General features: G+C 43.8%; 1 long non-coding RNA gene across 1 annotated transcript; it reads right to left on the bottom strand.

Annotated features, from left to right (window-relative positions):
• Positions 1–805: 805 nt before the first annotated feature.
• LOC121393833 lies at positions 806–15,032 on the bottom strand. Its single transcript, XR_005961398.1, has 2 exons — positions 14,579–15,032; positions 806–1,320 (listed from the first exon to the last, which is right to left on the bottom strand). It is a non-coding gene; the product is annotated as an uncharacterized LOC121393833 (long non-coding RNA).
• Positions 15,033–15,151: the final 119 nt, after the last annotated feature.

Here is a 15,151-nt window from a genome sequence, read left to right as displayed (position 1 = left end):
GCGTGGTGCGCACTTCCGCAATTTACATGCCGTGCGTAATGGCGGGATCACACTTTGGCGAAAAGGCCAAACTGTTTAAAGGGGCTTCAGGTTAGAAATCGTTGCCCGTTGTTAAGTCTAATTCATTAGTATCTAGGTGTGATTCTGTCTTGTTTTGATTCCGGTTTTGATCCTTGCCTGCCTGACTATTCTGAACTCTGCCGATATTGACCCTTGCCTGCCTGACAATTCTTTGAACTCCGCCTGTACCGACCCCAGCCTGCCTGACCACAATTTTTGTCTACTCCTTGAACTGTTGCCTTCTATCCAAAACTTTGGAAACTAACGTGCCCCTTTGCTCCTCTCAGGTTAAGACCTGGCGGCATCTGAGTAGCTAAGGGCTCCTCCCAAGGCCAAAGGCGGTTGCTTAAGGCAGAAGATTTTGCCGTGACCAGCGACAGTACTGTTTTATTATTACAGAATAAACTTTGTATTATTATTATTAAGTTTTTAAACTTTGTATTATTTGGATAAAATGGATGGTAGATGGCCTTTCTGTAAATCAGAGCTTTCGGGATAATTGGTTTCCGGATAACATAACCCGTACCTGTATAGTTATAAGTAATAGCAAGCACTTACAACTATACATACCATCCCTCATTAGTTCATCTTTTTGATGAATAATTTCCTGTTGGCCATTTGTATCTGTATGAACTAGTTCCAAAATCAAGATTTAAGTCATTTCAGTAAAAAGGATTTTCGCTGCATCTTGTTTTCCTGATCAGCCTATTTCCTTATAGGAAAGACTTGAGACGGCATCATAAAATGGACTTGAAGAATATTTTATTATACAGTACTTAGAGATATGGCAATGTTAATTACAAAAGGTCCATTTACAGAGAGTTATGAATTAAAGAATGACATGACTGCAGTAATGGGTATTAGATGGACTGAAATCCATGCCAAGTCTGAGAAGGAACGTACCTAAGAAAACCGTACCCATACATTCCATACATTCTTTACTTTAGATATGACAACAAAAATCAGGGCTCTCTTCAGTAGTTGTGGGGCACAGTTGTGGAATGTGGGATTTTGGATCCGTTATCCAGAAACCAGTTATCCAGAAGGATGAACATCTACCATAGACTCCATTATAATTATAAAACCCAAACTTTTAAAGGGGTGGTTGATCTTTAAGTTAACTTTTAATATGTTATAGAATGACTAATTCTAAGCAACTTTTCAATTAGCCTTCATTTTTTCTTTTTTATATAGTTTTTTAATTATTTGCCTTCTTCTTCTGACACTTCCCAGCTTTCAAATGTTGATCACTGACCCCATCTAAAAAAACAAAACAAATTTTTTGTAAACATTTATTGTTATTGCTAATTTTTATTATTCATCTATCCATCCAGGCCCTCTCCTATTTATATTCCTTTCTCGTATTCAAATCAATGCATGCTTGCTAGGGTTATTGGACACTATTAACCAGATTGCTTAAACTGCAAATAATAAAAAACTGTAAATCATATAGCACATTGTCTCACTCTCTAGATCAGTGCTGTCCACCTAAACTATACTGTGGGCACATGTGTAAGGCAATATAACAACTCTATATAATTGTATTAAGGTTCCCTGGCCTTGTATAGTGTAATGTATTTGCTGCAGCATATACGGCCATTGTACTTTAAAGGGGAAGGAAACCTAGTTGGCGCAAAAACCCTCCCCCCCTCCCGTGTGTTGCCCACCCTCCCGCGATCTTCCTGCTTTGAACGGCATTTTGGCGCATGCGCAGTAGGAGCATTTCGCCGGTACGGATCTACTGCACATGCGCCAAAAGTCATGATGTACTTTTGGCGCATGCACAGTAGATCCGTACCGGCGAAATGCTCCTACTGCGCAAGCAGGAAGAAGATTGCGTGGAAGAAGATGTCGTCTGTGAACTCCCCGGACTGGACCTGCGCAGAAGGGTAAGTAACAAGTTAGGGGCATTTGCCCAGTGGGACTGGTAGGCCAGGGGGGAGGAGGGAGGGTGGGCAACAAACGGGAGGGGGGAGGGTTTTTGCGCCAACTAGGTTTCCTTCCCCTTTAACTGCACGCTGAATGCAAATTTGCAAACGCTAGTGTAACTTCAAACTGATGATCGTATTTTCGCTAGCCCAACTTCACAAGTTGGTGTTTTGGTGAGATGCTGCTTTTGAAATGAACAAGGTTTCCCCATGTGATGTTGCCATTAGAGCAGAGCAGGAGTCAGTTGTGTTGTCCTGGACCTCACTCAGTTGTACGTGAATAGGATATGGGTTTATTGTTATGTTGCTCAGTTATAGTGAAAAGAGGAGCAGGTTGGGGGCACGAGGAGAAGGCATGATGTTCTGAATAGAGGTAACAGCAAGGAAAGGATTAAGTACAAAGCTTGTGCTGAGACATGGGGCTGTGGAGACACAGGGGATTGCTGGAATGAAGTGGCTTTATTGACTGACAGTTGCACAGTAGAGAATAGTTTGGTGCCTCAGCTTCATTTTTAACTCTAATTTGCTCCCCGCTGTGCTCGGAATGTGCGTTGAGGACCACGTGAGCCGAATGAACCAATCGCTGGACTCCACTTGGATAATGACTCATTCTTCTTGAATATATTCAGTATATACTTATACATTCACACCATCACAAAGCCAGCTCGCTATATTTTGCATTTCTTTTGTTAAGTATCTGAGTAGGGAATTTTAATCAGTTGTATGTTGCATGTTGTGCATAAGGAGAAGCAGGCAACGTGTTATTTAATAGGTCAGCCATATCAATTGAGGGCTATGGGGGGTATTAAGGAAGTTCTAACGTGGGTGAGACAGAGGGAGAGGCATTATGGGTTTGCTTGTTTCTGGAACTTTAATGGTAAAGAACAGAAAAAAGCCACCATAGCTCAATTTAAATTCTGGGATTCAAATAGGGTTAATTACCCCAATCCTACAGTTAGCGTTGCCACCTGGCCGGTATTTTACCGGCCTAGCCAGTAAAACACCTGTCAAGGCTGGGGCCTGTATTACAAATATACCAGCAATGAAGCTGCCGGTACATTTGTAATACCCTTAACAAAACCCCTTTGCCTGCTCCCAATCTGCTGCAAAAATAACTTTTGTACTCCCTCTGGTCTTCGCTGTGACGCGGCCATGCCCCCTTTTACACCACAGCCCGTCCCTTTTCTGTTACGGTCTGCCCCTTTTATGGCACGGCTCGCCCCTTTTTGTTCCTGCCCCCCACCAGCCGGTAGTGTAGCTGTTGTAGGTGGAAAGGGTTATAGCAATGCACTACAGATTCCCAAGCAGTCTGCACAGCAGCATCCATAGTTGCACTGTAGGTAACAGGATCAGCAGCATAATACCACACTTACTCATCCCTCCCCAGCCTGGCATGGCAATCAGAAACAGAGCTCACAATTGGGCAAACATATAGCAAGAAGTTAGTGGACAGGGGTTGTGTTTCCTTACCAGTACTGCTCTGTCTGCAGAGATGGTGCTTATAGTAGCAGTGGGATAATAGTCTCTGGGAAGGGAGTGTGACTGTGGGATAGCAGGTATAGTAGGGAGAGATGGTGCCTATAGTAACAGTGGGATAATAGTCTCTGGGAAGGGAGTGTGACTGTGGGATAGCAGGTATAGTAGGGAGAGATGGTGTCTATAGTAACAGTGGATAATAGTCTCTGGGAAGGGAGTGTGGGATAGCAGGTATAGTAGGGAGAGATGGTGCCTATAGTAACAGTGGGATAATAGTCTCTGGGAAGGGAGTGTGACTGTGGGATAGCAGGTATAGTAGGGAGAGATGGTGCCTATAGTAACAGTGGGATAATAGTCTCTGGGAAGGGAGCGTGACTGTGGGATAGCAGGTATAGTAGGGAGAGATGGTGTCTATAGTAACAGTGGGATAATAGTCTCTGGGAAGGGAGTGTGACTGTGGGATAGCAGGTATAGTAGGGAGAGATGGTGTCTATAGTAACAGTGGATAATAGTCTCTGGGAAGGGAGTGTGACTGTGGGATAGCAGGTATAGTAGGGAGAGATGGTGTCTATAGTAACAGTGGATAATAGTCTCTGGGAAGGGAGTGTGGGATAGCAGGTATAGTAGGGAGAGATGGTGCCTATAGTAACAGTGGGATAATAGTCTCTGGGAAGGGAGTGTGACTGTGGGATAGCAGGTATAGTAGGGAGAGATGGTGCCTATAGTAACAGTGGGATAATAGTCTCTGGGAAGGGAGCGTGACTGTGGGATAGCAGGTATAGTAGGGAGAGATGGTGTCTATAGTAACAGTGGGATAATAGTCTCTGGGAAGGGAGTGTGACTGTGGGATAGCAGGTATAGTAGGGAGAGATGGTGCCTATAGTAACAGTGGGGATAATAGTCTCTGGGAAGGGAGTGTGACTGTGGGATAGCAGGTATAGTAGGGAGGTGGGATAATAGTCTCTGGGAAGAATAAGAAATAGCAAGTAGAGTACATTATAGTTAGATGGTGACATAGGTTTCCAACCCACCTGTTATTAAGATTTGCACTTTAGCAAGCGCTGAATATGTAGGAGAGTTCCACTTTACATAAATAACAGGGCCCCACAAAGTCTTTACAGCCTTTTTGCTGATACATACAGACCTGCCCAACACTCATTCTCTCTCACCAATCTCTCTACATATACAGTTACATTTATTTATTTCATTTTTAAATGTGCTATGATTTGATGAGTCATGAGAAAAACGGTTCTAGAAACGTCACACGCAGTTGCATATTCTGCTATTTACTTCCTAGGCCTGCAAAAATCATGGCAAGTATTTTTGATCTTCCCCACAAGGGCAGTTTGCAGTTGATGTTAAAGGCAGCTGAATTATGGCACATTTTGTTCTGATGACTGCACAATAAATATAGCAAATAATGGGAATGTAGGTTTACAATCACCTTGTCCTGCTGCTCCATCTAGAGACAAATATGTGGTACTACTGGTGTCTGTAATGAATTGTATAGAAGAGTGGGGCAGTTTAATGAGGGCCCTGCCCAGACAGACTTAAGGTGTGCCAAACACGTATAGATCTGCTCGTTCAGAGATTTCGGCAAAGAGGGCATCTCTCGCCAATATGCCCACATTGGACCTAGGGCCCAAAATGCTGCCAATACGGCTGTCAGATTGTGGGAATGTATTACAAACAGATGCAGCAGCGATCGGACGGGATTTTTAACCTTGCCCGATCGTCATCTGCCTGACAGATATCAATCCGGGGAAGCCCGTGGGAGGGCCCCACGCACGGGCCAATAAGCTGCCGTTTCAGTCTGTCAGCAGCTTTTATCTCCCAGTGTATGGCCACCTTTACAGTCTAGAAGGAGAGGGCAGCTTTTTGTACATTATTATTAATATATTGATATTCTGCAGCACTTTACAGAGATTATACATCAATCCCTGCCCCAGTGGAGCTCACAGTCAAAGGTCCACTATGACAAACACTAGCGTCCGTTTTATTAGGAGTCAATTAAAGGGGTTGTTCAACTTCCAACAACTAGCTGTTTTCAGATAGATCACCAGAAATAACGACTTTTTCCCAATGACTTTCTATTTTCTATGTGTGTTCGTTTTTCTAATATTGAAGTGTAAAGTGTCATCTTTCACCTTCTAAAGCAGCTCTGGGAAGGGGGGTCGCCGACCCTGTACACTGTTCTAAATGGATACATTTAGTTGATACATTTCTTATCTTTGTCCCTGCTGAGCAGAATCTCTGCGTTTCATTAAAGGCAGCTGTTAGTATTGATACAATAGTTGCTAATACTCCAGAGATGCTGCTGAGAAATGTATCAACTAAATGTTGCAAAATAGTTTTAAATAGTTTAGAGTCTGCACCTGAATTACTGAGCTGCCAGACTCAAACACCAGAGACACAAATATTCAACCTTAAATTTAAGGTGGCCATACACAGAGAGATCCACTCGTTTGGCAATGTCGCCAAACGAGTGGATCTCTCTCTGATATGCCCACCTTGAGGTGGGCAATATCGGGCTGATCCGATCATGGGCCCTAGGGCCCAACGATCGGATCCTAACGGATGGGAATGGGGGTCGGATCGCGGGAACGCATCAACGAACAGATTCGGCCGCGATTCGATGGGGAAGCCCGTCGGGGGGCCCCATACACGGGCCAATAAGCTACCGACTTGGTCCGTCTGCAGCTTTTACCGGCCCGTGTATGACCTTTAGATTTTGGAAACAGTAAAAAATAAATAATGCAAAGTAGTTGAAAAAAGTCTTTATTTCTGGGGAACAATCAAAAAACAACTGAATTGAAAAAGCGTTTGGAAGGTGAACTACTCCTTTATCCTGCTTGCATGTATTTGGAGTATGAGAGGAAACCAACACAGACACGGGAAGAACACACAAACATGTGTGTCCGCTGAAAATGTTCCAGGGCGGGGGCTAATTATCTAATATCACATAGGGTAGCATCCCACTGAAGGTGAACCTATTCATGACAATGCAAAAGAAACCCTAATTAAGGCTTGCCTTGTGGTGGGAAGCATAGAAAACGGTTTGTGTTGTTGGGAATTAAATTTATAACAATTTTTTGGAACCAGCTGGAGAAGTCAGGGAGGGGCAACTTCCCCCTCTTGCGGACACCCATGCACACAAACCCTTTGCCCTGGCTGGAATCAAACCAGGGACCCTGGAACTTAAATGGAAAGTTTGTTTCCACTGAGTTGCACATTTACTGTATACATTTGCACCCCCATACCTCCCAACTGTCCCGTTTTTCATGGGACAGTCCTAATTTTGACTCAGTCTCAGATTGTTACTGAAATGTTCTGACTTTCTCTTTGATCTCCTGCACTGAACAGCCAGAAAAAGATACAAAGTTTACAAAACTTAATTGGCTTTTGGCAGAGAGACCAGAATATATGGCAGGTGCACTTATATAATTTTATAACAATTTAAGATAAGCAAAGAAACAATTGCAACAATTTAAGTTAAACAGGTCTCTTGGGAAAACTGTGACTTGCAGCTTAAAGGGCAATTTATAAAAACTGTAATATTAAAGTTTATTAGCCGCTACAAAACACTACATGTTTCGGGCCTCAAACGCCCTTTATCAAGTGATAAAGGACGTTTGAGGCCCGAAACATGTAGTGTTTTGTAGCTGCTAATAAACGACATTGTTGCAGATATTCTGCCTTGGGTTGCTCTTCTCATTCTACTAGCTACATTTGTATACCAGTTGGATTGAGCACAATAGCACTATTTTCTCTGCTGTTCATCAGTCTACAGTTCAGCCAGGCTTGCATGGATGGAGCTGTGCTATGGGCCACTGATAAGATCTTGTGTAGGAAGGCATCTGCAGGCTGGAATGGGATAGGTCTGGATTCTTTCCTAGGCTCAGAACCCATGTGTGTGTTTACATACATTTGCTCTATTTCATGGCCAAACAACAATGCAAGTGTTAACCGATGTCGTGCCCCTTGGGATTCTCTTCACAGAATCAGTACCTGCATACAGTGACCCATTTCTCTGTGTTCAGCCTTGATCTCCATCCCACAGGCCAGAATTAAATCAATTCACATTACCATGGGGTGGAACTCATGAACAACACCATGCTTTTAAATCCCTGCTGGTACAGAACCTCAATTCAAACTGTGGGAAAGCTTATTGGCTGAACGTTAAGACCCAGTTCTCATGCTCAAGAGAAAGGAAACAAAATGCTGGAAGATCCCTGACAAATAGTTTGATGATTAAGGGTAGGACCACACTGGCGTTTTCGGCGCAATCTGATGCTCTGTGCAAAAGCGCAGGCGTCAAGTCGGATGCAACTGAGATAAGGTAAGTTATACAAATGTCGGATGAAGTGACAGCGTTAATCCGACACGACACGTCTGTTGGATGCAGGCGCAGTGTGTTGCGTTGGATCAACACTGCGACACCATCCGACATTTGTAAATCTACCTTTTTTCAGTCGCATCCGACTTGACACCTGCATTTCTGCGCCCGTGTAGTCCTACCTTAAGTATTCCTACCACAACTAAAATAAAAAGGTGATTTTATTGGCTCATTGTAGACCTCAAAACATGGCAATGTTTCTGGCCACTCAGGGCCCTTTATCAAGGCTTGATAAAGCTCCCTTTAGCTTGGATTCAGAATGCCAGGCTTGCTTACTTACTATTGTACTATAATGGGGTTGGTTTCCCTGTTCCACAGTCTTTCATTAAATGCTGCTATAAATATATTAAAAGAAAAAAAATACATAGAGGTATATATTTATTAGGTGCTCAACATTCTTTCCTTGGTCAGAAAATAGAGAACTATTCAACTGTCAAAATCCTTATGTGAAAGTCTGTTTACTGACTGGTAACTAATCACAGAGCTGTAAAGAAGGAAGTTGGTTTCTGGTCAGTGCACCCTGGATGACAAGTTTAGCTAACTATATTACAAACGTTCTTTATTTTGCACAGGCTATCTATTTATCCTGTTTTATTTTTACACTAAACTATTCCTTTAAAGACCACCAAGACATGTTGGGCTATGCACAATTAGCTTCTATGAAATGCCCACACCTGGAAAGAAACAGGGATTGTTTGTCTTTATAATGCAGTTTATTTAAGTTGGCCCACTGTGCCATAATCATCCCATGGCTCTTCAGCACTCAGTTACATCTGGTTAATTCAGAATGGCAAAATAATTTGAGTGTGCCTTTTATATAGGGACTACTTTTAGTTTTATGGGGTCAACACACTATTAGGAACATTTATTCCACATAATATCTGTACTTTTTGCAGAAGTGTCAGGCATGAAAATCTGAATTCACTACCTTTATTTTGGGGCTCCACTAGGATTGCCACCTGTCCGGTATTTTACCGGCCTGACCGGTAAAAATGATGGTTGATCCCAATGTTATCAATAGGCAAAAAAGATAAATATATAGGAAGGCCGGTATTTTTTTCCAGAAAAGGTGGCAACCCTACATGCCACACATGTCCAGAGGTAATTTGTCGTTCATATATAGGGTTGCCACCTTTTCTGGAAAAAAATACTGGCCTTCTTTATATATTTATATTATTTTGCCTATTAATAATATTGGGATCAACCATCATTTTTACTGGTCAGGCCGGTAAAATACCAGCCAGGTGGCAACCCTATTCATATGAAGCTGTTTTAGCTTTGTACCCAAGGACATGTGGGAGATATGATGCGACCCGTGAGTAGGGCTGCCACCTGGCCGGTATTTTACCGGCCTGGCCAGTAAAAATAATGGTTGATCCCAAAGTTATTTATAGGGAAAAATTATAAATATATAGAAAGGCCGGTATTTTTTCCCGGAAAAGGAGGCAACCCTACCTGTAAGGCGGTTTTTCAAAAAAAAAAAAATGCTACATTTGGCAAAGGCTAACTTACAAAATAATATAGTTTTTCTGGTCTAAACTTGTTGTTTATGGGCCATATTTTACCTAAAGAATGATCATCCCTGATGTGGTGTTTTAAAAACATATCTTTTTTGGGGGGGGGACGGTGCTGTGGGTTTTGAAGCACTGGGAGAGTAACTGGACATTACAAAGCAATTATAGTTCATGGTTACTATTTTATATATTTATTTATTTTTCTCAGCATTCTGGTGGTAGAGTCATACAGTGGCGTAACTAGACCCCTAAGGGCCCTGGTACAGAAATTTAAAACTGGGCCCCCCTACCCCCACGAATTGGGCTGGAATACAGAATTACTGTGTTGGGAGAGCAAGTAGTAGGGCGAGGATTAGCATTGCAGGTGCTCGGTCAGCTCTATGTCCTGTTCTGTAAAGAGGGACTTGGTGGCATTGCGCAGAGGAGCCGTGTGCTGCCTACAGTGTTGTGCTGAATGGGAACAGCTATGTCACCGGCACTGCTTCAGCTATGAAACAGTGGTTTGACCAATCAGGGCCTGAGAGGTTATACCAGCTCAAAGCCCGAGATATGAACAGCCAATCTGGGGGAGTGCTAGTGAGTGAGGGGAAGCGCTGACTGAACTTGCTTAGTGCTGGGTCTCCTGCTCAAAGTGACAAACAGCATCAGCTCTGCACTGCATCATAGGCACCATCTCTACTTACTATACCTGTTATCCCACAGTCACACTCCCTTCCCAGAGACTATTATCCACTGTTACTATAGACACCATCTCTCCCTACTATACCTGCTATCCCACAGTCACACTCCCTTCCCAGAGACTATTATCCACTGTTACTATAGGCACCATCTCTCCCTACTATACCTGCTATCCCACAGTCACACTCCCTTCCCAGAGACTATTATCCACTGTTACTATAGACACATCTCTCCCTACTATACCTGCTATCCCACAGTCACACTCCCTTCCCAGAGACTATTATCCACTGTTACTATAGACACCATCTCTCCCTACTATACCTGCTATCCCACAGTCACACTCCCTTCCCAGAGACTATTATCCACTGTTACTATAGGCACCATCTCTCCCTACTATACCTGCTATCCCACAGTCACACTCCCTTCCCAGAGACTATTATCCACTGTTACTATAGACACATCTCTCCCTACTATACCTGCTATCCCACAGTCACACTCCCTTCCCAGAGACTATTATCCACTGTTACTATAGACACCATCTCTCCCTACTATACCTGCTATCCCACAGTCACACTCCCTTCCCAGAGACTATTATCCACTGTTACTATAGACACATCTCTCCCTACTATACCTGCTATCCCACAGTCACACTCCCTTCCCAGAGACTATTATCCACTGTTACTATAGACACCATCTCTCCCTACTATACCTGCTATCCCACAGTCACACTCCCTTCCCAGAGACTATTATCCCACTGTTACTATAGGCACCATCTCTCCCTACTATACCTGCTATCCCACAGTCACACTCCCTTCCCAGAGACTATTATCCACTGTTACTATAGACACCATCTCTCCCTACTATACCTGCTATCCCACAGTCACACTCCCTTCCCAGAGACTATTATCCACTGTTACTATAGACACCATCTCTCCCTACTATACCTGCTATCCCACAGTCACACTTCCTTCCCAGAGACTATTATCCACTGTTACTATAGACACCATCTCTCCCTACTATACCTGCTATCCCACAGTCACACTTCCTTCCCAGAGACTATTATCCCACTGTTACTATAGGCACCATCTCTCCCTACTATACCTGCTATCCCACAGTCACACTCCCTTCCCAGAGACTATTATCCACTGTTACTATAGGCACCATCTCTCCCAACTATACCTGCTATCCCACAGTCACACTCCCTTCCCAGAGACTATTATCCACTGTTACTATAGACACCATCTCTCCCTACTATACCTGCTATCCCACAGTCACACTCCCTTCCCAGAGACTATTATCCACTGTTACTATAGACACCATCTCTCCCTACTATACCTGCTATCCCACAGTCACACTCCCTTCCCAGAGACTATTATCCACTGTTACTATAGGCACCATCTCTCCGTACTATACCTGCTATCCCACAGTCACACTCCCTTCCCAGAGACTATTATCCAACTGTTACTATAGACACCATCTCTCCCTACTATACCTGCTATCCCACAGTCACACTCCCTTCCCAGAGACTATTATCCACTGTTACTATAGGCAACATCTCTCCCTACTATACCTGCTATCCCACAGTCACACTCCCTTCCCAGAGACTATTATCCACTGTTACTATAGACACCATCTCTCCCTACTATACCTGCTATCCCAGTCACACTCCCTTCCCAGAGACTATTATCCACTGTTACTATAGACACCATCTTTCCCTACTATACCTGCTATCCCACAGTCACACTCCCTTCCCAGAGACTATTATCCACTGTTACTATAGGCACCATCTCTCCCTACTATACCTGCTATCCCACAGTCACACTCCCTTCCCAGAGACTATTATCCACTGTTACTATAGACACCATCTCTCCCTACTATACCTGCTATCCCACAGTCACACTCCCTTCCCAGAGACTATTATCCACTGTTACTATAGACACCATCTCTCCCTACTATACCTGCTATCCCAGTCACACTCCCTTCCCAGAGACTATTATCCACTGTTACTATAGACACCATCTTTCCCTACTATACCTGCTATCCCACAGTCACACTCCCTTCCCAGAGACTATTATCCACTGTTACTATAGGCACCATCTCTCCCTACTATACCTGCTATCCCACAGTCACACTCCCTTCCCAGAGACTATTATCCAACTGTTACTATAGGCACCATCTCTCCCTACTATACCTGCTATCCCACAGTCACACTCCCTTCCCAGAGACTATTATCCACTGTTACTATAGGCACCATCTCTCCCTACTATACCTGCTATCCCACAGTCACACTCCCTTCCCAGAGACTATTATCCACTGTTACTATAGGCAACATCTCTCCCTACTATACCTGCTATCCCACAGTCACACTCCCTTCCCAGAGACTATTATCCCACTGTTACTATAGGCACCATCTCTCCCTACTATACCTGCTATCCCACAGTCACACTCCCTTCCCAGAGACTATTATCCACTGTTACTATAGACACCATCTCTCCCTACTATACCTGCTATCCCAGTCACACTCCCTTCCCAGAGACTATTATCCACTGTTACTATAGACACCATCTTTCCCTACTATACCTGCTATCCCACAGTCACACTCCCTTCCCAGAGACTATTATCCCACTGTTACTATAGACACCATCTCTCCCTACTATACCTGCTATCCCAGTCACACTCCCTTCCCAGAGACTATTATCCACTGTTACTATAGACACCATCTCTCCCTACTATACCTGCTATCCCACAGTCACACTCCCTTCCCAGAGACTATTATCCACTGTTACTATAGGCACCATCTCTCCCTACTATACCTGCTATCCCACAGTCACACTCCCTTCCCAGAGACTATTATCCAACTGTTACTATAGGCACCATCTCTCCCTACTATACCTGCTATCCCACAGTCACACTCCCTTCCCAGAGACTATTATCCACTGTTACTATAGGCAACATCTCTCCCTACTATACCTGCTATCCCACAGTCACACTCCCTTCCCAGAGACTATTATCCACTGTTACTATAGGCACCATCTCTCCCTACTATACCTGCTATCCCACAGTCACACTCCCTTCCCAGAGACTATTATCCACTGTTACTATAGACACCATCTCTCCCTACTATACCTGCTATCCCACAGTCACACTCCCTTCCCAGAGACTATTATCCACTGTTACTATAGACACCATCTCTCCCTACTATACCTGCTATCCCAGTCACACTCCCTTCCCAGAGACTATTATCCACTGTTACTATAGACACCATCTTTCCCTACTATACCTGCTATCCCACAGTCACACTCCCTTCCCAGAGACTATTATCCACTGTTACTATAGGCACCATCTCTCCCTACTATACCTGCTATCCCACAGTCACACTCCCTTCCCAGAGACTATTATCCAACTGTTACTATAGGCACCATCTCTCCCTACTATACCTGCTATCCCACAGTCACACTCCCTTCCCAGAGACTATTATCCACTGTTACTATAGGCACCATCTCTCCCTACTATACCTGCTATCCCACAGTCACACTCCCTTCCCAGAGACTATTATCCACTGTTACTATAGGCAACATCTCTCCCTACTATACCTGCTATCCCACAGTCACACTCCCTTCCCAGAGACTATTATCCCACTGTTACTATAGGCACCATCTCTCCCTACTATACCTGCTATCCCACAGTCACACTCCCTTCCCAGAGACTATTATCCACTGTTACTATAGACACCATCTCTCCCTACTATACCTGCTATCCCAGTCACACTCCCTTCCCAGAGACTATTATCCACTGTTACTATAGACACCATCTTTCCCTACTATACCTGCTATCCCACAGTCACACTCCCTTCCCAGAGACTATTATCCCACTGTTACTATAGGCACCATCTCTCCCTACTATACCTGCTATCCCACAGTCACACTCCCTTCCCAGAGACTATTATCCACTGTTACTATAGACACCATCTTTCCCTACTATACCTGCTATCCCACAGTCACACTCCCTTCCCAGAGACTATTATCCACTGTTACTATAGACACCATCTCTCCCTACTATACCTGCTATCCCACAGTCACACTCCCTTCCCAGAGATTATTATTATCCCACTGTTAATATGGACACCATACCATTTTTAAAGCGAGACTGAAAAGAAGTAGTAGATATTTTTAACAAAAATCCATATCCTTATGGTACATAGAGTTGATTAATAGAATGGCTATGTGGAGGGAAAAGATGAATTCAGCAGGCTGAAAACTTTTATACTGCATATACCATATTACAAGCATGTATCTTTCATTTTTTCAGTTAAGTTATGCAGCATTTTGACATTCTATGCACATTTCATTGAGTGTTATATTAAAGTCACAAGAAAATCTCCAACATGTCTCCAACAAAGCACTATGACTGCCCACACACACACACGTAAAATAAAATATCCACATATAGCCCAAGTTTACTAAAAAGGGATAATAAGAGAGTAGTAATGTTGTTTTATGTACTGTAGACAGCTGAAATCCTCATACCTTCGAGCAGAGCGGCTCCACAGAAACCGGACCGGAGATAACACTGCCCAACAGCAGGGGGAGGTGACCAGCCAGCACAACGGCAGGGGGAAGTGACCAGCCAGCACAAAAAAAAAGAGCCGGACCAGCCAGAAGAAAAATAGAATGGCGAAAAAAGCAATTGTTAAAAAAAAAAAAAAAATCTAGTGGCTCTGGAGGGCCCCGAGGGGGAGCGGGCCTGGTGCGACTGCACCCCCTGCTCCCCCGGTAGTTACGCCACTGGAGTCATATGTGGTATATAGATATGTACTGGTTATAATGCAGCATTTGACAACACCACTTCCTCTAGATTATGACATGAACAAACTTCCCCCAGGTAAACGTACATTTTGTTACTCCCAAATACAGACTTTTAATTAAGCCCCGCCCTCCCCACGTCGTACGCTCTCTCCTAAGCTTAGTCATCAATAGACATTTCCTTCGCCATGTTTACTAAGGGCGCCTAAACAATAGCCTTCTCTATTTTCACTCACTAGCTCGATTTTTTCTTCCACTCTCTCCACTCGAGCAGTGCCTTCTGCTAATGGAACACAG

The sequence above is a fragment of the Xenopus laevis genome, chromosome 5L, assembly GCF_017654675.1.
Source record: "Xenopus laevis strain J_2021 chromosome 5L, Xenopus_laevis_v10.1, whole genome shotgun sequence".
Taxonomy (NCBI): Eukaryota; Metazoa; Chordata; class Amphibia; order Anura; family Pipidae; genus Xenopus; species Xenopus laevis.
This window is presented reverse-complemented; position numbering and strand designations above follow the sequence as displayed.